Source organism: Giraffa tippelskirchi, chromosome 3 (genome assembly GCF_054371585.1).
Source record: "Giraffa tippelskirchi isolate mGirTip1 chromosome 3, T2T-mGirTip1v1.2.pri, whole genome shotgun sequence".
Classification (NCBI taxonomy): domain Eukaryota; kingdom Metazoa; phylum Chordata; class Mammalia; order Artiodactyla; family Giraffidae; genus Giraffa; species Giraffa tippelskirchi.
This window is the reverse complement of record NC_137277.1, coordinates 147,721,110-147,741,074: the sequence shown is the minus strand read 5'-3', so window position 1 is coordinate 147,741,074 and position 19,965 is coordinate 147,721,110. Positions and strand designations below refer to the sequence as shown.

The 19,965-nt window shown below is 43.7% G+C and overlaps 1 pseudogene; it reads left to right on the top strand.

Annotated features, from left to right (window-relative positions):
* Positions 1-18,845: 18,845 nt before the first annotated feature.
* LOC145542513 (inositol polyphosphate 5-phosphatase K pseudogene) lies at positions 18,846-19,689 on the top strand (annotated as a pseudogene).
* The last annotated feature ends 276 nt before the right edge of the window (positions 19,690-19,965 follow it).

The following is a 19,965-nucleotide window of genomic DNA, read 5'->3' as shown; positions in this document are numbered from 1 at the left end:
TCTCCCTGTCTCTGAATCCTAATAGCAGTGGCCATCTGCCTGGGTCGCAGTCTGTGAGATCTGGTCTCTCCCATTTTTGTGGCCTGAGAACACAGTTGGGTTAAAGTGCCTGGCTCTTTCAGACTTGACAGCTGGGCAGAGTGTGGGAACCTGGCCCTGAAAGAGCTGCCAACCAAAATCTGCCTCCACTGGGCCAGGACTGGGACCTTGAAGGGTGGAAATTGTGTCTTGGGACCTTGTCCTTTCTTGTCAAGACAGAGAATAACATTTGTTTGGTAGAGATTTATAGGAACATTGCTACCTGGTCATGACCTGACCTTAAGAACAGAGGATCTGACACTAAGAAGTTTGTAACAGCTAACCACACCCCTCCCTCACCTTTTGCTTTTAAAGAGGCTTTGCTGAAAGCTTTCAGTAATTTTAGGGTATTTAGGGCATGAGCTACCCTTCTCCTTGTATCAATCTGTAATAAACCTTTCTCTGTTCCAAACTCTAATGTTTTAGTATTGATTGGCCTCATTGTATGTCAGGCACACAGACTTGTGATTTGGTAACACTCCCAGTGTGTGCCCAGACTCCAGCATGCCCCACTTCTTTCAAGGCGTTCAGCACTTCCTGCCCTCTACTTCTGCCTCTTAGATCTACCTTTCCCAGGGGAGCCATCCTTGGTTTGTCCTTTCTTCTCTTTCTCCTTCAGTTTTACTTCTTTTCCTCTCTCTCTCTCCTCCCCTTCTACATTTTCTTCTTTCTTCCTTGTCTGCAGTTTCACCTTCCAGTGAGTTTTGTTCTGTTTCCTGGATCCAGTTACTAATTGCACTGACTCATAAATCTGTCTGCAGCCCAGACCTCTTGCCAATCCTGAATTAACTACCTGTTAGATAAATCCCTTGGCTGACTTGTTGTTCAGTCGCTAAGTCATATCAAAGTCTCTGCGACCCCATGAACTGCAATAGGCCAGGTTTCCCTGTCCTTCACTATCTCTCTGAGTTGGCTGAAACTTATGTCCATTGAGTCAGTGATGCCATCAAACAATCTCATCTTCTGTTGCCCCCTTCTCCTCCTGCCTTCAATCTTTCCCAGCATCAGGGTCTCTGTAGTAGCATTCTAGCTATTGTCTCCCAGGCTAATTAATGTTACACAGTCTGTCAGAGCAAACCTTCCTTATACCATTACTTTCTTAAAAATGTCAAAGGTCTGCACTGTTGACAGAATAAAATCTGAACCTTTAACCTATATTTAGAATCTCTGTGATTTGTTCTAGACTGGTTTTCTAAGTTTATCTCCAGATTTCCCTCCAGTCAAACCAATTTTTATGTATTCTGATATGTACCTGATACTTCTCTGACCCTCATGCTTTTGCTTTTGCATTTTTATCCACCTAGAATTCCTTTTCTTTTAAGGCCATTTGTCTAGATCTTACCAACAATTATTCCTCTTCTTCCCTTTCCATGCAACTTCATTTGGGTCATATTTGGTATCATGTTTTCCACTATTTTGTTAATTTCATCATAGACTCACATGTAGTTAAATTATAAGGTCCAAGAGGTCAGATCTCTGATTTATTTTCTCCATTCTGGACATACTTGGCCATGACTTTTTAGGGGCTTCATAAAAACTTATTGAAAAATAAAAAGAATGATCATGCATCTCAGCCTGCTCTCTGCTCCCTCTTTTGCTTTAGCTCCTGAAGAGGAGTGAGCCTAACAATTTCAACCACAAATACTGCAATACAATTATTGACTGGTTGCCAGATGCCTTTTGCATGTAGCAATTGAAAGGTTGTTGCTGAACCGCGAAAAGATTCCGAGATTCTTGGCCTCCGGAAGAGAAGAATTCAGTCTGGGGCTAGAGACGAGGCTTGATCGCTCAGAGCTTTTGTGTAATCAAGTTTTATTAAAGTATAAAGGAGATAGAGAAAGCTTCTGACATAGACATCAGAAGGGGGCAGAAAGAATACCCCCCTGCTAGTTTTTAGCTGGATGTTATATAGTCACTAGCAGTCTGTTAATTAAAGAAAGGAATGTCTTAAAATTCAGAGAATGGCACCAGGCCCCTCATCCATAAGATGTATTTTGGGATAATCTTGGCACCAGACAAGTTATCCCGGGCCATAAAATGATTGACTTGAATCTTGTAGGAAGGCAGATTACCATACAAATAGTTTCGTTTGTATAGATTAGGGGAACAATGTCTGAGTATAACATACTGGTTTGTCAAATCAGTTCTGAGCCATTAGGCCAAACCAACTTGAAGACAGAGTCTGGGGTAAATGCATAGTACATTCACATAGCTTAAGACAAACATTTCCATAAGAAAAATGCATTGGTTAACTCAAGGTCTGAGAATAGTTAACTTCAGGTGGAATCAGGTGTCATTATAGCAACACAGTATTTTAAGAGAAACCTCTTTTTAAATTTGTATAGAGAAAGGAAAAAAATATATGTCACTAGCTTGTTTCCTCCTGCCGCTTAAGAGAGAGATAAAAAATGTCTGACACTTGCAGCCTATTTCTACCGTTTGGAGACCCCTGGCCTTCCTGCCTGTTACCCTCTCAAAATGTGCTACATTTTTTCACAGGCATTTAAAAAATATATTGTTGTTTAATCAGGTCAGGTTTGGATATGCCCTGGTGCCTAAAGGAAGTTTCAACTGACACTAAGTTGGAATAATGGGTTAGTGTTTATAGCATTCCTGCCAAACCTCAGATATCAATATTCTTCCCTTTCTGTGATCTACTCAAAAAAATCTTTCTTTGCTCACGTCTCCATTATGATGTTTGGGGCTAGAGAAATTAGAAAACATAAGGCTGGAAACATAAAGGACTGGTTGGGTAGGAGTTATAATCATCCTGATAATATCCATCGCTAGCACTTATTTAGCTGTTAATGGGTGTCAGACTCTGTTAAACACTTTTACAGCTCAGCTCATTTAATGCAGGGCCTCTCCTGGGTAGCCATCATTTTTTCTCTATATAACAAATTCGGAAGCAGAGGCATCGATACGTCAAAAATTCACCCAAGGCTAACAAACACTTGCAGTTAGTTTAAGTGGCAGAGCTGGGATTTGATCCCAGTCGTCTGATTTTAATGAAGAAGGAAGCGGCAACCCACTCCAGTATTCTTGTGTGGAAAACCCCATGGGCAGTCTACAGCCCATGGGATTGCAAAGAGTCGGACATGACTGAAGCGACTGAATAACAAAAATCTGATTTTAAAGCCACTGTATCATGCAGCCTTTTCCAGTAAGTCAGCATGGCTTTCAGTGATACTCCCACTAAGGCCCATGTAAAGATTTATGCTTTGTATTTTGAATTAAGAAAATAAGTTTTTAAAAGCTTTCCTCAAAGTATAAACTTGGAATACTATGATAACGAGTCAGTGCTTTTATGAAGTAAGATGCCCCTTCTTGGTGATTCTAGTGTGTCCTCTTGTTGGACAGTGCCTGGCACTGAGGGTTTCTGGGATTAGGTATCCCCTGGCATCTATTCTGATTTTGATGGGGTATGTTTCTGTGTCCTTTCCAATTGCCAGTTGCCACTGACACCCCCACTCTGTCCTCCCTTCCTCCTATTAGCAGTCCTCCTCTTTGATGTATTTCTCTCATCCTTTAGTCTTCTGTCTACCCCCACTAAGCCCCTCCTGCTGCCTGAATCCCACCTCCCTTTGCACACACAGTCCTAAATCCTGCTCTCTCACCTCCAAGTTCCTTGTGATTTTACAAGTCTTTTTCTCAAGTTGAAATCTAAGCATCCCAGAACACGCGCCCTGTTCAACTGTGTCAGGGACGCTCATTCATCCTGTCTTCTCATGCAGGCACTGTCTTCCATTCTGCCTGGCTGCACGGCTTGACTCCTGCATAGGGGCTTTCAGGCAGTGATAGCCGTTTGCTCCCCAGGCCCTGACCAGTGAGGGGCACAGCCACCTGAAAGAAGGGAGCCTTTTTGAAGGGACCTGACAAAGCTCTGTGGGCTAGAGCAGCCTTCAGTGGTGACCAGAACCTATGTGGCCTTGCCCTAGTGGAGCTAGGATCAGGTGGGGAGATACAGTGAGGAAATAAGCAGACTCAAAGGTCTACTTAGAACTGGATCAGGGCAACAGAGGACTAAAATGAAAGGTGTTAAGAGACAGAACAACTGTGACATAAGGTGATGGGCAGAATTGGTTTCCTGAAGAAGTGATACTTACACTGACATCCAGGAGGCAAGAATGTGTCAGTCAGGTGAGGGAGGGAGGTGCAATCCCATACAGAGGGGCAGTGTGATGGTTGCATATGTGTATCAGCTTGGCGAGGTGATGGCGCCCATTGTTCGGTCCAACACTAGTCTAGGTGTTGCTGTGAAGGTATTTTGTACATATGGTTAACATCGGCTGACTTCAAGGAAAGGAGAGAGCCTTTGACACTGTGTGAGCCTCAACATCAGCTGAAGGCTTTAAGAGCAGAAACTGAGATTTCCCAAAGAGGAAGAAATTCTGTCTCAAAACTGTAACAGAAATCCTGTTTTTCTAGGTTGCTCCCCTACAGAGTTTGGACTTTTCACAGGCTGCACAACTGAATGAGCCAGTCTCTTAAAAGAAATTTTTTGTGCATATATGTGTGTATGTTTGTATGTATGAATATGTGTATATAGGTGTATGTATATATGTATATAGGCATATCTATGTATGTTTGTGTATGCATGTTTATGTGTGGATGTGTATGCATACCTACACATACACATGTGGGCTTCCCATGTGGTGCAGTGGTAAAGAATCCACCTACAATGCAGGAGACCTGGCTTTAATCCGTGGGTCCGGAAGACCCTCTGGAGAAGGAAATGGCAACCCACTCCAGTATTCTTGTCTGGAGAATCCCACAGACAGAGAAGCCTGACGGACTACAGTCCATAGGGCCACAAAGAGTCAGACATGACTGAAATGACTTAGCACAGCACGCACATGTGTATGCATGCGTGTGTGTTTTATATATATATAAAACACTGATCATCAACCTGACTGATGCTGGTGGCATGTGCAAAGGCTTTGAGGGAGGAAAAACTGGGTCTGTCCAAGGAGTTGAAGAAGGCTATGTGGTCCTAGTGCAGTAATTGTGGCACAGAGATCCTTGGGAATTGTTGGCAGGACAGACTATGCAAGGCTTTGGAAATCACATTAAGAGTTGTGTAGTTGATTATCAATAGAAGCCATCAAAGGATTTCCATTGTGAATTACATGACTTTCTCTCTGGTCATGTATTCTATAGCTAATCTGTGGCCTAACAGGTCAGTTATACCTTAATTCATACAATACACCTAAGATATCCCTCAAGTAGAGTGACTAACCCTGGGAGTTAACAGGCAGGTGAGGGAGTTCTTTTGGCTCAAGAAAGCTTCAAGGGCCTTCATATGACATCAACAGGTGGCTCACTACTCCACCAGTACTGGTTCAGTCGGGTCCTGCAGCAGTGACCATGGAGCAGCTCTGTCCTCACCAGTGGTCAGCTCTTCCCTGAAGCTGGAGGGACTCAGATCTCCCCTCCCTCTGTCTGGGTAAGCCAGAGTGCTCCAGGGAGGTGGCAGGGATCCCATGGTTGTGATTCTTCCACTTGCCTTCTGTATGATGCCACCAGTGCCTTTTCACATACATTCTACTATCAAATCCTGTCAACCACCCTGGGGAATGAGGTCCCTGCATCTGAGTGCCCTGCCCAGAGTCAAGCAGCTAGGTGTGGTGGCGTTGGGCTCAGTTGGAGTTCCTCAGGGCTTCCCTGGTGGCTCAGATGGTAAAGAATCTGCCTGCAATGCAGGAGACTGCAGTTCAGTTCCTGGGTCGGGAAGATCCGCTGGAGAAGGGGTAGGCTACTCACTCCAGTATTCTTGGGCTTCTCTGTCGGCTCAGATGGTAAAGAATCAGCCTGCAATGAGGGAGACCTCGTTTCGATCCCTCGGTTGGGAAGATCCCATGGAGGAGGGAATAGCTACCCACTCCAGTATTCTTGCTTGGAGAATTCCATGGACAGAGAGGAGCCTGGTGGACTACAGTCCATGGGGTTGCAAAGAGTTGGGCATGACTGAGTGACTGTCACTTTCAGAGTCCAAGCTTAGGGCTTTTGCCTCCCCCACCCCCATGCCTCAGCTGTCTACACATGAAAACAGGCAGGTGCCAGCTCACTGGGCAGAGTGTCCAGGGCTGGGAGGTTTCATTGGGTGAAGAGACATGGGGGGGAAAAGGACCCTGGAGGGTGGCATTCGTTATAACGTGGGGTCTGTTGCTTAACCCACCAGACACCTAACTGAATCAGAGCTCCAGAGTGTTGATTGGCCCCTAGAAGTCTGCTCAGACTCCCCAGGGATTGCTTTAGAATGCAGACTCATTACACTAATTTTAAGGAGAAACCATTCTGTGCAGACAGTGTTGGACCAGGGCACTCTTCCTGCAGACAAATGTACAGGGGAAGTCAAACTTGGATCAAAACAGTTTTGGGTGGACTTAACATGGGGCAGAAATATTTGAGTGATATTTCACTCTAGCCATTGAAAAGCTTGATGAACAATGCACCATCTCAGTCAAAAATAGGGACCATGCAGGTCATGTTTGTGACCTGAACTCCCATATAACAGATGCTTGATATAAATATTTATTGAATGAATAAATATTATTAAACACCTGTCTAGGACAAGTGGCTTATTAGCATTAACAATAATATAAATAACACCAGCAGCTAACTCTTATTGTCAGTTGACCTTTTGCAGGCACCTGCCCAGCACTTTGCGTGGGTTGCATACCTTCATGCTCACAATAGTTCTGTGGGGCAGGCACTGCCATCGTCCCCATTTTAAATGAGGAAACTGGGACTCAGAGCAGTTAGGTAACTAACTGCCCAAGGCCCCAGAGCTAGGAAGTGAGGGAGCCAGGAGTGGACTCAGTTCAGTCGCACTTCAGAACCTTTGTTGTGTAGTGCTGTGATCTACGGAGAAGGAAATGGCAACCTACTCCAGTACTCTTGCCTGGAAAATCCCGTGGACAGAGGAGCCTGGTAGGCTATAATCCATGGGGTCGCTAAGAGTTGGACACGATTGAGTGACTTCACTTTCACTTTTCACTTTCATGCATTGGAGAAGGAAATGGCAACCCACTCCAGTGTTCTTGCCTGGAGAATCCCAGGGATGGAGGAGCCTGGTGGGCTGCCGTCTGTGGGGTCGCACAGAGTCGGACACGACTGAAGCGACTTAGCAGCAGCAGCAGCAGCAGCAGCAGCAGCAGCAGCAGCAGCAGCTGTGAGCTGGCCTTACTCTCCCCTCAACAAGGCTGCATCTACAGTCTTTCCTTCTAGAAACCCTTTTGCTCTAGTTGATCATGCCTTTCCTCTTCTATGGACACACTCTTCTTTGATATGGGAATACTGTTTCATCTGCAGGGGGGTCACGTTTGCTGATAGGCCTGAGTTTTCCAGGTTACGTGGGGAATTCCCCCGTCTCATTTTCTGGCACTCTGCATTGAACGATATTACAGATGCCCACTGCCCTTATTGCACAGAGCTTTCCTTATTTCCTTAGAGGGCTTTCCCATTTCTCCTGATTGTCATGTGGCAGCTATATAATTTAGTTGTTTATCCCTCTGGGTTCTGGACTAGGGGAGAAACTCAACACCTAACACACATAATGAAGCCTAGTCTACCTTCATCCCTGAATGAAAAGTCACAAGGAGTCAAGATCTCTCAGGGAAGAGATACACATGTTCCCCAGGGCAGGAGGCAAGGTCTTCACATCAGGTTGAGAGTCCCAGCTCTCCAGTGAGGTTCCCTACTGTTTGACATATGGCCAGACGGGTATGATGTTGAGCGGAGGGGGAAACTGGGAGACAACAGGGTTTGTTGTGTTGGGTCAGGAGGCTTCTCATAACCTTTAGGTCATGGTTGAAAAAGCACACTAAAGGAAAACACTGAAAGAGAATTGTGATGCCTCATTATGGCCTTTTCCATTCGTGGTTCTGAAACTGCACCAAGTGACACTCTCCCAATGTACCAGATATATCTCTTCCAGGACTTCAAATGATCACCACCGTTGGAAAGGAGATTCTTCTCCACTTTTATTTTTAGGACCTGGAATATGTTCTTCATTTTTCCTCTCATAAGCCCTCTGGAGGAGGTAGAAGTTGAGAATCATGGGTCATATTCACAGGCCTGAAGAGTGTCTGGGACTGAGGATATAAATGAATGACATAGATCTTGGCCTTAAGATGCCATAGCTGCTGACTAGTGGATAAGGCTGTCTAGGGAACACCCATAGAGTGAAACTGAAGAGGCCCAGGATGGAGTCCTGAGGAACATCAGCATTGACCAGGATGCACAGAGAAATGGGAATGTGCAAAAACAGACAAAAAGTGAACAGAGAAGGAAGAGCCTGAGAAGGAACAGGAACACCAGGAGGGTGAGGCATCACAGGAACCAAGGCAGGAGAATGTTTTAAGAAGGAAAGAGTGGGAGTGTCCAACCATGATGAATTTGCTAAGAGGTCAAGGTTAAGGGCTAAAGTAGCACAGAGGTTATTGGGGAATTTGGGGACAGCTATTTTAGTAACGTGGTGAGAGTGGAGGCCAAATTATAGAGTTGAAAAGTGGGTATAAATCAGTTTTGAAGTGATGTGAAAGTCTCTCAGTCGTGTCCAACTCTTTGTGAACCCATGGACTGTACAGTCCATGGAATTCTCCAGGCCAGAATACTGGTATGGGTAGCCTTTCTCTTCTCCAGGGAATCTTCCCAACCCAGGGATCAAGCCCAGGTCTCCCGTACTACAGGTGGATTCTTTACCAGTTGAGCCACAAGGGAAGCCCATAAATCAGTTTCAGTGAAATGCTATTCAGAGGTGATGACTGTTGAAATGATAAGCTCTGAGAAACATCATGTTGGCTCTATCAACATTTTCTATTCCAACAGCCCATGTATGGGCTGATGTCACATCACAAACAATGATCAATTCTTTGATTGAAAGGTGTTATTAAAAGGGTGATAAACTCAGCCTCTTTGGGCTAATTATATCCAGGGCTATAACTGAGATCAAAGTAAGGATGTTGATCTTGCCATGTCAGTCTTTAAAACTTAGAAAAAAATAAAAAATCAAGTGAAGATTACATTCTCCAGGGGCTGGAAGTCCCTAAGATCCTTGCATATTAAAAAGGGGCCCCAGGTCTTAATCCCCTCCTTTCCTGGAAGGGTGTGCTCTCTTTCCCTCTCTGGTTCTTCTTTGCAACCATGACTTTTCCTCTTATTAGGTTAAGGAACGAGAACTGGGGGCATTGCCCTTGAGGGAGCTCTCCAAATGCCAGAAGGCCTGGGGTGGGGGATTAAACTCTAGATTTAATGGAGAAACTTTACCTCCAGTTAGTGCAAAGGAATTTCCTTGTGTATGCCAACGTAGCTCTCAGCATTCTACCTCAGGGCTTGGGAATAAAGATTGAAAGGAAAATGAACTTATATGTACATCAGTGTCTCGGACTTTAAACGCAGGGGTCAGGGAGTTTAGGATTCCGTGTCATCACTATTTATAAGTATTTGTCAGCCACCCCCCTGTGGAACATCAGCATTGACAGAATGGGCAAGGAATGATTAGTCTGTCTCTCCACTGTTTCTTTGTCCTTCTGTTTCTGTTTCCCTTTGAAGTTGGTGGTTTTCCATGATGATTTGCTCAGTCTCCTTTTTAAAAAATATTTCATGTCTCTACTCTAGATTTTTGTATTGTAGTTATCATGAGGTTTACAGAAAACATCTCATAGTAGTCCTTTTTCTTCTAATAGAATTTTACTTTCATGCTCCTATTAAAGCTTCATCCTTTAACTTTTCCCTTTTTATATTCTTGATATCACAAATTGTCTCTGTTTAGGCTGTAATTTCACTACCAAAATGTAGTAGCTATAAGTTATCTTTAGTGATTTTTAATTTTTGTGCTATAGGTAAGAGTCTAATATAGTATTCTAAAACTGGGTTACACTGCTCTATTTATCACCTTAATCAGAGTTCTGTGTACTTCTTGTTTCAGCTTGATTAGCTCCTTTCAACATTTCTTGGCAGGTTCAGCGGTGGTGACCTCTCTTAGCTTTTGTTTGTCTGGGAATGATTTTACTTTTCCTTCATATCTGAAGAATAACTGCCAAAGAGTATTCTTGGCTGATAATTTTTGTCTTTCACTAGGATTTTTTTTGGCTGCTCTGGGTCTTTGTTGTGGCACTTAGGTTCCTTGTTGCAGCAGGCAGGCATTCTAGTTGCAGCACACAGGGGCTTCTCTACTTGTGGCACACAGGCTTCTCTTGTGGAGCATGGACTCTAGAGTGCATGGGCTCAATTATTGTGACCCTGGGCCTTAGTTGCCCTGCAGCACATATGATCTTAGTTCCCTGACCAGGGATTGAACTCACATCCCCTGCATTGGAAGGCAGATTGTTAATCACTGGACCACCAGAGGTGTCCCTGTATTTCATTGTTCAAAATATTTAATTCCATTCTCTCTGGCCTATAGAATTTCTACTGAGAAATCTGCTGATAGCTTAATCAAGATACATTTATAGGTTAATGCATTTTTCCCCTGTCTGCCTTTGAAAGTCATTGACTTTTGACAATTTTAATATAATGTCTCTTGGGGAAAGTCTTTTTGTGTTGCAATAATAAGGTGTTCTGTTAGCTTTGTAGATTTGTATATTTGATTCCTTCCCCAGGTTTGAGAAGCTGTCAGCTATTATTTCTTTAAATATGTTTTTTGCTCCTTCGTCTTTCTTTTTCTTGGCGGCCAGTTATTCTTATGTTGGCTTTTCTAATGTAGTCAGATTGTTCTCATAAGGTTTCTCCACTTTTTAAAAATCTTAGTTCTCTCTCCTCTTCCACTTGAGTCATTTCTATATTTCTGTCTTAGGATCACTAATCCTTTTTTCCATATGATCTGCTCTATCTCCAGCGTATTATAATGCATTCTTCATCTTATTTATTGGTTCCCAAATTTTTGTTTGGTTCTTTTTCAGATTTGCAACTTCTTTGGTAAAGTAGTTCTTCTGTTCACTAATATTACTCCTGAGATCATCATATTGTCTTCCTGAATTTTCTTGTAGCTCATTGAATTTCTTCGTAACAGCTAGTTAAAATTCTTTATCAGTTGGATCACAGTATTCCATGTCTTTGGTTCAGTTGCTAGAAAATTGCCTTTTCCTTTTTGTGATGCCATATTACCCTGATTTTTTATGCTGTTTGATGAAATGTGCCTCTGTTGCTTCATTTGAAGTAGTAAATTTCTCATTTAGGCAGAGATTTGATTATTTTGACTTCAACCATATGACAGACTGATAGTTAAGAACCTTCCTTTTGTTTTCCAGAAGGTGGTGGTATAGCACAAGTTTTTGGTTTCTCTTACCAGAACTAATTAACTGCTGAGATACAAAAGTATATTTAAAAAAAAAAGCAAAAGGTGATGGCAGAGCCTAGCATGTGGGGCTTTGGGTGTCCCCATGCCCAATAGGCAGGTCCTCCAGTAGACGAATCCCAGAGGTCCTTGGACAGAATCCTCTTGCCTCCTGGGGCAGTGAGCAGAAGACATTTTTCTTGGGTTCTCTTTGCCCACTTTCCTTTCCTTTTCTTCTCCTTGGTCACTGTGGTGTCTCCTGAGAGAGAGCATCTGGTCCCTCCAGCTCAGCGCATGGCCCAGCTCACTACCTTTACCTTCCGCTTCCTCTGCTAGAAAAGTCATGCTGGCTCACAGCCTTTTCCTTCTTAATGGGAATATCATTTTGCTGAGTCAACAGAAAATAGAGCGAGGAGACAGTGAGTCAGTGAGTGAGGAGACAAAGTCACTTTTTCAGTGAACTGACGGAAAACAATTGTTAAAGTGCTGAAGGTAAAAGTCTCCAGTGGATGTTTAAATGCAGGAACCCCAAGCAAAATTGTCCTGTCCCCATTCCTGTGCCTAGGGTGGAGCTATAATTCTGGGCTGTAGTTAGAAAGTGCATAGTATAATTCTAAATTCAAAGGAGCGAAGTGATGAAAAGGGGTAACTTCGGTACATCACTTGTGTTGTTGCCAGTGTGTCCATCCATCCCTGCTCCCTGAGGGCCTCACATGAAGCATCAAAGTCACTTTGAAACAGCACTAATTAAGCACTCATGTGGCTTTGTAGAACCTCTGCCTCCCTCAAGTTTCAAATCTGGATCATGTTGGAATTTGAAAATTTTATTCCTGGAAGAAGAGCAAGAACCACCACCCAGGGAATACCTATCCCGTTTTGCCATGAAAGTGTAAAGTGTGTGTGTGGAAAGTAACACATTGCTGGGGTCCTTTAATGGACCGGAACCTGGTGGTATGGAATCGATGATAAGAAAGTAAAGGAAGGAAAGAAGGAAAGAGGCTGATATTGTCTGGTTTACACAGAGTGTCAGTATAACTCTAAGACAAAGAGTTAGCACCGTCTACGTAGGCTCAGGGTGCCCTCTCAAGGAGGTCTTGAAAGCCCGGGCAAGTAAGTAGACACAGCAGACCCCTGTGCTCCATAGAAGCAGCCTGAAGGAGAGAGAGAGAGAGAAATGAAGAAAGACACGGGGACCAATGTTCTGATGGCACAAGGGCATTTATTCAACATATTGTGGGCATATATATACTGTTTTACAAGATAGCTTTTTCAGCAGAGATAGGGATCAAAATTCATCCAGGAAACATGAGGCTAGAATCCATTTCAAAGAGAAGAGGTTGTAAATAGTTACTTTCCATATCAGAAAGGAAGAGCGTTGTAAATAGTTACTTTTCACCATATGGAAAAGCTAACGAAGGAGATGCATAAATTCCTTATTCCCAGGAGCCACTTGCAGCTCCTCTCACACCTGCATTCAGGAGCTAATAAGAAACAGAGGATTTATGCAAGACCGAAAACAGCACACAGGAAGCCTCCTGTTAAATGCTCTCTAACAACACATATTTGTTAATTAGTCGAGGATGGTTTTCAAAACATGATCCAGCTTAGTAGCTTCTCATGCAAGAATTTCCTGTATCCTCCAATTAAAGAATAAATTAAAAAAAAGAATCTACAGGGAAAAGTATTGCTTTTCCCTGTAAATTTCCAGAAGTGAACTGGATGGTATAAGCTCTAATTTCTTTTGCGACTAATCAGACATCCACTGATAGGGCCTACATGGGGGCTTATGGTTGACATGGCTCATTATGTTGACCCCGCAAAAAAAGAATAAAATCACAGTGACCCTTGAGACTGACCAAATTGCCCAAACAACATTCTGTTTTCTCACTGGTGCCTACCTTCTCAAAGCTATGAGACCACCAGATTCCAGATCTCTGGCTACATATCACAGGACTCAACTACAGGGTAAAAATTAACTGTCCCTTCAGAGAATTTTTCATTGGCGGGATATAAGAAAGACCCTATCAGAAAGGGAGGACACTGGTTCTCCTTAAGGGCCAGTTACCCTCTCATTTCCATCTATTAAATTTCCCTTTTGCCTGACTGCCCAGATCGCTCTCTTTTTCTCTGAACTCCTCTTATACCTAGTAAAGTACATTTAAGTGAGAACAGCATTTGACACCTCTGAACTGGTATGAAAAGGTATCAGATGAACCAGATATTTCTGTTCTGTAAAAGCTGATTGCAAGGTGTGTTGCTGATCCGTATCTGATATGGTTGTAGGTGTGCTGCCTCCACTCTTGCAACTTAGAATGCAGTCCAGTGGCATAGGCATTCAGTTCAGTTCAGTCGCTCAGTTGTGTCTGACTCTTTGTGACCCCGTGGACATGAATAAGATTAGGTAATAACAGTGCTTGATGTCATCTCAGTGATTTTACTCTAGGTGCACTTATTAAAGAAGATATTCTTATAACTTGAATGGTTACAGAGTTACCAGTATTGAGTAGGTTACTCTTATTAAAAAAAAAAAATCAAACTTTTAATTTTGTATTGGGGTATAGCCGATTAACAATGTGATAATTTCAGGTGAACAGTGAGGGGACTCAGTCATACCTACACATATATCCATTCTCCCCCAAACTCCCCACCCATCCCGGCTGCCCCATAATATTGAGCAGAGTTCCATGTGCTATACAGTAGGTTCTTTTTGTTTATCCATTTTAAATACAGCAGTGTGTACATGTCTAACCCAAACTCCCTAACAGGTTACTCCTGACCTTGGTATTCAAGGTCAGCTGACCAAACCAGGAGATCTCTGGCCATACCCTTTCAAAGTGGAGAGTTGCATTGGCCCTTTCTTAGCTACCAGGGCCTTTGGCTCTCTGAACCTTTGGAAGGGCAGTCTGGGTTAGTCTTTGTTTTTCTTTCTTTTTTAAAAATTATTTATTTATTTCTGGTTGCATTGGGTCTTTGTTGCTGCACAGGCTTTCTCTCTTCGTGGAGAGTGGGGTGTACTCTCTAGTTGCAGTGCATGGGACTTAATGCGGTAGCTTCTCTTGTTGCGAGCACAGGCTGTAGGCAAACGGGCTTCAGTAGTTGCAGCATGCGGGCTCAGTAGGTGTGTCACACAGGCTTCTTTGCTCTGCAGCATGTGGAATCTCCCCAGACCAGGGATCAAATCTGTTTCCCCTGAATTGTCAGGCAGATTTTTCCACTGTACCACGAGGGAAGTATGTGGGGTGGTCTTTGTTCTCACGAAAGGAGGTATTTTGTGTAGGGACTTGTTATAACTATGCTTTGCTTGGGTATAGAGAGTGAAATGACAAGGGTACAGGAGTGGTACCCATTTACATTTCAAGTCTTCAAAGAAATGATCTCCTGGCTCAAGACCCAGTCATCTCCACCTGAGAGTTCTCCTTGAGCCCCTTTCCTTCTGTGGGTTCCTATGGGCAGGCTGGCATGATTAGGTCATATTATGTTCTATACTTCAAATAATACTTCAGGAAGAAAGGCAATGTGTCCTGCCTTTGTGAAGTTAGGGTCTTGGGGTGGTGTTCGTAAAATGTATTAAGGAAAAATAGAACTTACGCTGCTAAACTGCAATCCTGTGCCCACTATCTCAGGTGGTATGGAGAAATACTATGAGAGGGTGTTTTACCCACTTCTGTCCAGTGCTCACCAGGAAAGCATCAGGAGAAATTTTCTGTACTAGAGCAGAGGGGTTCCTGGAAAAAGGGCTTGAGATTTAAGAGGAGATTGGGTGTTGGTAAAATCATCATCCACATACCTTTTCCATTTATATCCTCAATGGATATCCTCAGTGGAGACTGAGGTTGGGCATACTCGTGATCTTCATCTTGCCAAGATGTATGTAAGACATCAGTATCCTTAATTCATGGCTGGCCACCTGCACAGGAAAGCATGCAGACAGAATGTGCTCTGTGGTTTAGTTGCTAAATCATATCTGACTCTTTGCAACCCCATCGACTGTAGCCCGCCAGGCTCCTCTGTCCATGGGATTCTCCAGGCAAAAATACGGGAGTGTGTTTCATTTCCTTCTTCAGGGGATCTTCCCAACCCAGGAATTGAACCTGCATCTCCTGCGTGGCAGGTGGATTCTTTACTGCTGAATTTAAACCTATAGAAAAGTGTTTTTTTTTTTAATCTTTTGAAAAGTGATAAAGAGATTCATACCAACTGAATATTTTTAAGAGTTTTAAATCTTTTAAATGAGAAGTGCTTCACTATACCCCAAACCTGTCAAGTGCCAGAGGTCAAACAGATCCCACAATGCCACATGGCATGGGGAAAGGGGATGCTTGCCAAGAGAAATCACAGATTCCCCATCCTTTCATGACCCATGGAGATGCCTGCTGGACATGCAGCTTGGGTCCATATTCTGGAGGAAAGGCCATGACTCTACTATGGGTCCCCCATTTATAGGATGAGCATGAGAAAGTGAACTCATTGGTAAGGCAATGACCAGGTTTTCTGGTACCAGGAAGTCTGAGTTTGGGTTGCTAATTATGTATAAGAGCTGCCTAGGAATGCTGGAAGCCCAGAACCTTGACCTAGGAGCCCCTGAGAAATGATAAGAGTCTCTACAGGGAAAGAGCCAGCGATCCCTGGGAAACTGAGTTTTGGTGCAGCTTCTCTCATAGAGAAGGGAGGTGAAGGCCTCTTCCCAAACCCCAACTGCTCATTTGCAAATAATCTTGAATGAACTCCTGGTGACACTTGAGGACAGTTCTTGTCCTTGCATCACAAACCCCACAGGTGATATAATAGCATCTGGGAACATTTTATAAAGTCTAACCTTGGCTGATGGCAAAACTGAAACAATCTCTCTCACACGTGTCATTTTGATGTTAATACCTTGTCCCAGTTCAACTCTATCATGAGCTTCAGTCTGGTCTCATCTGTGTAGACATGAGCCAAATAGCAGCCTGGAAATAAAATTAGAAATTTGTTCTTCCTGCCATCTCTACACGAATCTTTGACAGTGAGACAGTCACAAATGAAGTTACCAAGAGACCCTAAAATAAAGTCAGGTTCATTCATGTATGTACAGGATCAGTGGGTTCATCAGAAAGTGTATGCCACCTGTGAACAGCAAAGGTGCCATTCCATGCAAACTGCGAAGTAAAGAAAAGCCTACATGTACACTTAATTGTTAGAATTTTGTCATGAGCCGTCTCTTGGTCTTCTTTGCCATTTTCAGCTACTCTGATAGTTATAGTTTGAATGCCTGGTGGGCGCTGTTCTCCTATCTGTCTCTCTCCTGGTGTGAGGTTGAATTCAGCAGGGAATGCTCTCACCCTACTCTGCAAAGCAGTAACAAACTGACCCAACTGTTAACACCCAGCAGAATTTAGAGCTCTGTGTCCTATGTTGGATTCAGTTCAGTTCAGTCGCTCAGTCATGTCTGACTCTTTGCGACCCCATGAATCGCAGCACAACAGGACTCCCTGTCCATCACCAACGCCCGGAGTTTACCCAAACTCATGTACATTGAGTCGGTGATGCCATCCAGCCATCTCAACCTCTGTCATCCCCTTCTCCTCCTGCCCCCAATCTTTCCCAGCATTAGGGTCTTTTCCAATAAGTCAACTCTTCGAATGAGGTGGCCAAAGTATTGGAGTTTCAGCTTCAACATCAGTCCCTCCAATGAACACCCAGGACTGATCTCCTTTAGGATGGACTGGTTGGATCTCCTTGTGGTCCAAGGGACTCTCAAGAGTCTTCTCCAACACCACAGTTCAACAGCATCAATTATTTGGTGCTCAGCTTTCTTCACCGTCCAACTCTCACATCGATACATGACTACTGGAAAAACCATAGCCTTGACTAGATGGACCTTTGTTGACAAAGTAATGTCTCTGCTTTTTAATATACTATCTAGGTTGGTCATAACTTTCCTTCCAAAGAGGAAGCATCCTTTAATTTCATGGCTGCAATCACCATCTGCAGTGATTTTGGAGCCCCCCAAAATAAAGTCTGACACTGTTTCCTCTGTTGCCCCATCTATTGCCCATGAAGTGATGAGACCATATGCCACGATCTTAGTTTTCTGAATGTTGAGCCTTAAGCCAACTTTTTAACTTTCCTCTTTCACTTTCATCAAGAGGCTTTTTAGTTTTTCTTCACTTTCTGCCATAAGGGTGGTGTCATCTGCGTATCTGAGGTTATTGATATTTCTCCCGGCAATCTTGATTCCAGCTTGTGCTTCATCCAGCCAGCGTTTCTCATGATGTACTCTGTATATAAGTTAAATAAGCAGGGTGAGAATATACAGCCTTGACATACTCCTTTTCCTATTTGGAACCAGTCTGTTGCTCCATGTCCAGTTCTAACTGTTGCTTCCTGACCTGCATACAGGTTTCTCAAGATGCAGGTCAGGTGGTCTGGTATTCCCATCTCTTTCAGAATTTTCCACAGTTTATTGTGATCCACACAGTCAAAGGCTTTGGCAAAGTCAATAAAGGAGAAATATATGTTTTTCTGGAACTCTCTTGCTTTCTCAATGATCCGGCAGATGTTGGCAATTTAATGTCTGGTTCCTCTGCCTTTTCTAAAACCAGCTTGAACATCTGGAAGTTCACGGTTCACGTATTGCTGAAGCCTGGCTTGGAGAATTTTGAGCATTACTTTACTAGCATGTGTTGGAGAAGGCAATGGCACCCCACTCCAGTACTCTTGCCTGGAAAACCTCATGGACGGAGGAGCCTGGTAGGCTATAGTCCATGGGGTCGCTAAGAGTCGGACACGACTGAGCGACTTCACTTTACTAGCATGTTAGATGAGTGCAATTGTGTAGTAGTTTGAGCATTCTTTGGCATTGCCTTTCTTTGGGATTGCAATGAAAACTGACCTTTTCCAGTCCTGTGGCCACTGCTGAGTTTTCCAAATTTGCTGGCATATTCAGTGCAGCACTTCCAGAGCATCGTCTTTCAGGATTTGTAATAACTCAAGTGGAATTCCATCACCTCCACTAGTTTTGTTTGTAGTCATGCTTTCTAAGATGCACTTGACTTCACATTCCAGGATGTCTGGCTCTAGGTGAGTTATCACACCATCATGATTATCTGGGTTGTGAAGATCTTTTTTGTACAGTTCTTCTGTGTATTCTTGCCACCTCTTCTTAATATCTTCTGCTTCTGTTAGGTCCATACCATTTCTGTTCTTTATTGAGCCCATCTTTGCATGAAATGTTGAATTACAGGCTCTGTTTTCCCTTGGCTGTCAGGTAGGGATTGCCATTCTGTCCTAGTGAGTGTGTTTTTGTTCCTCTGAGTATATTACTCTCAACAGCTTCTGGGGAGTAAAAAGCATGCAGAGAAGCAAGGAATAAAATATAGCAAAATAGAAAGAAAAAAAGTTGTTTTGGGGGAGTGTGAACTGGCTGGCACTGCTCCCCAGAGAGTGCCATTCAGGCCAGGACCAACTGTGGCCAGGAGGCGCAAGCTAACTGGGCCACTGCATGGGGATGATGGCAGCCGTGAATCCACGGACCAAGGTGAGAAGCAGGATGCTTAGCACACATGTTGTGACATGGAACGTGGCCTCTGTGACACCTCCTCCAGACTTCAGTGATCTGCTTCAGCTGAACAACCTGAAACTGAATCTGGGCATACATATCATTGATTTGTAGGAACTGAACTGTGGGATCGTGAGCCTCCTTTCTGACACTGCCTTTGAAGACCATGAAGCAGTTTCTTCATGGATGTGTGTTCTCTGAGCTTCATCAAGGTCTCCAGTGTCTGCATGCTGGGGCTCCTTTTCCTGATCTTTGCCAAGTATCAGCATTTGCCCTTTATCTAGATTCTCTCCTAAATCCACCCCCACTGGCCTCTTCCGGTACTGGGGGAACAAACGGGGTGTCAACATCTTCCTGAAGCTTTACAGCTACTATGTCAATATCGTCAACTGCCACCTGCCCCACCACATGGCCAACAATGACTAGTGGCTGGAGCACTTTGACTGGACCCTGGGGATGCAGAATTTTGAGGCACAGGATATCCCCAACATCCTGGACCAAAACCTCATTCTCTGATTTGGATTAATGAACTTTCAGATCGAGGACTTCACGTTGCACTTTGTTCCAGAATCCATAAAAATATCAGTGCTACAGTAACCTGTGGGAGAAGGATCATCTCAGCATCGCCAAGAGACATGACCCGCGGCTCTGGGAGTTCCAGGAGGGCCCTTTGCTCTTTCCTCCCACCTACAAGTTTGGTAAGAACTCTAACAACTATGACACCCACATGTGGGATCTTAATTCCCCAACCAGGGATCCAACCCACTCCCCTTGCATTGGAAGTGTGGAGTCCTAACCATTGGACCATCAAGGAAGTCCCCACACAGCCAGTCTAGCCAGCTAGCAGCAAAAAGGAGGTCAGGATTGGGATAGCAAAACATTTGCTAAGGAGAAGGCAGATGTTATTTCTACATGATAGATACAATCCACACTGTGACTGATATCACTGAGTGCTGACCATGGGCCAGGCATTGTGTGGAGGGCTTTGCCCACATCACTTCACTTAGTTCCTACTCTGTCTTCATTAGGTAGACAGTGTTGATATTGACTTTTTACAAATAAGGAAACTGTA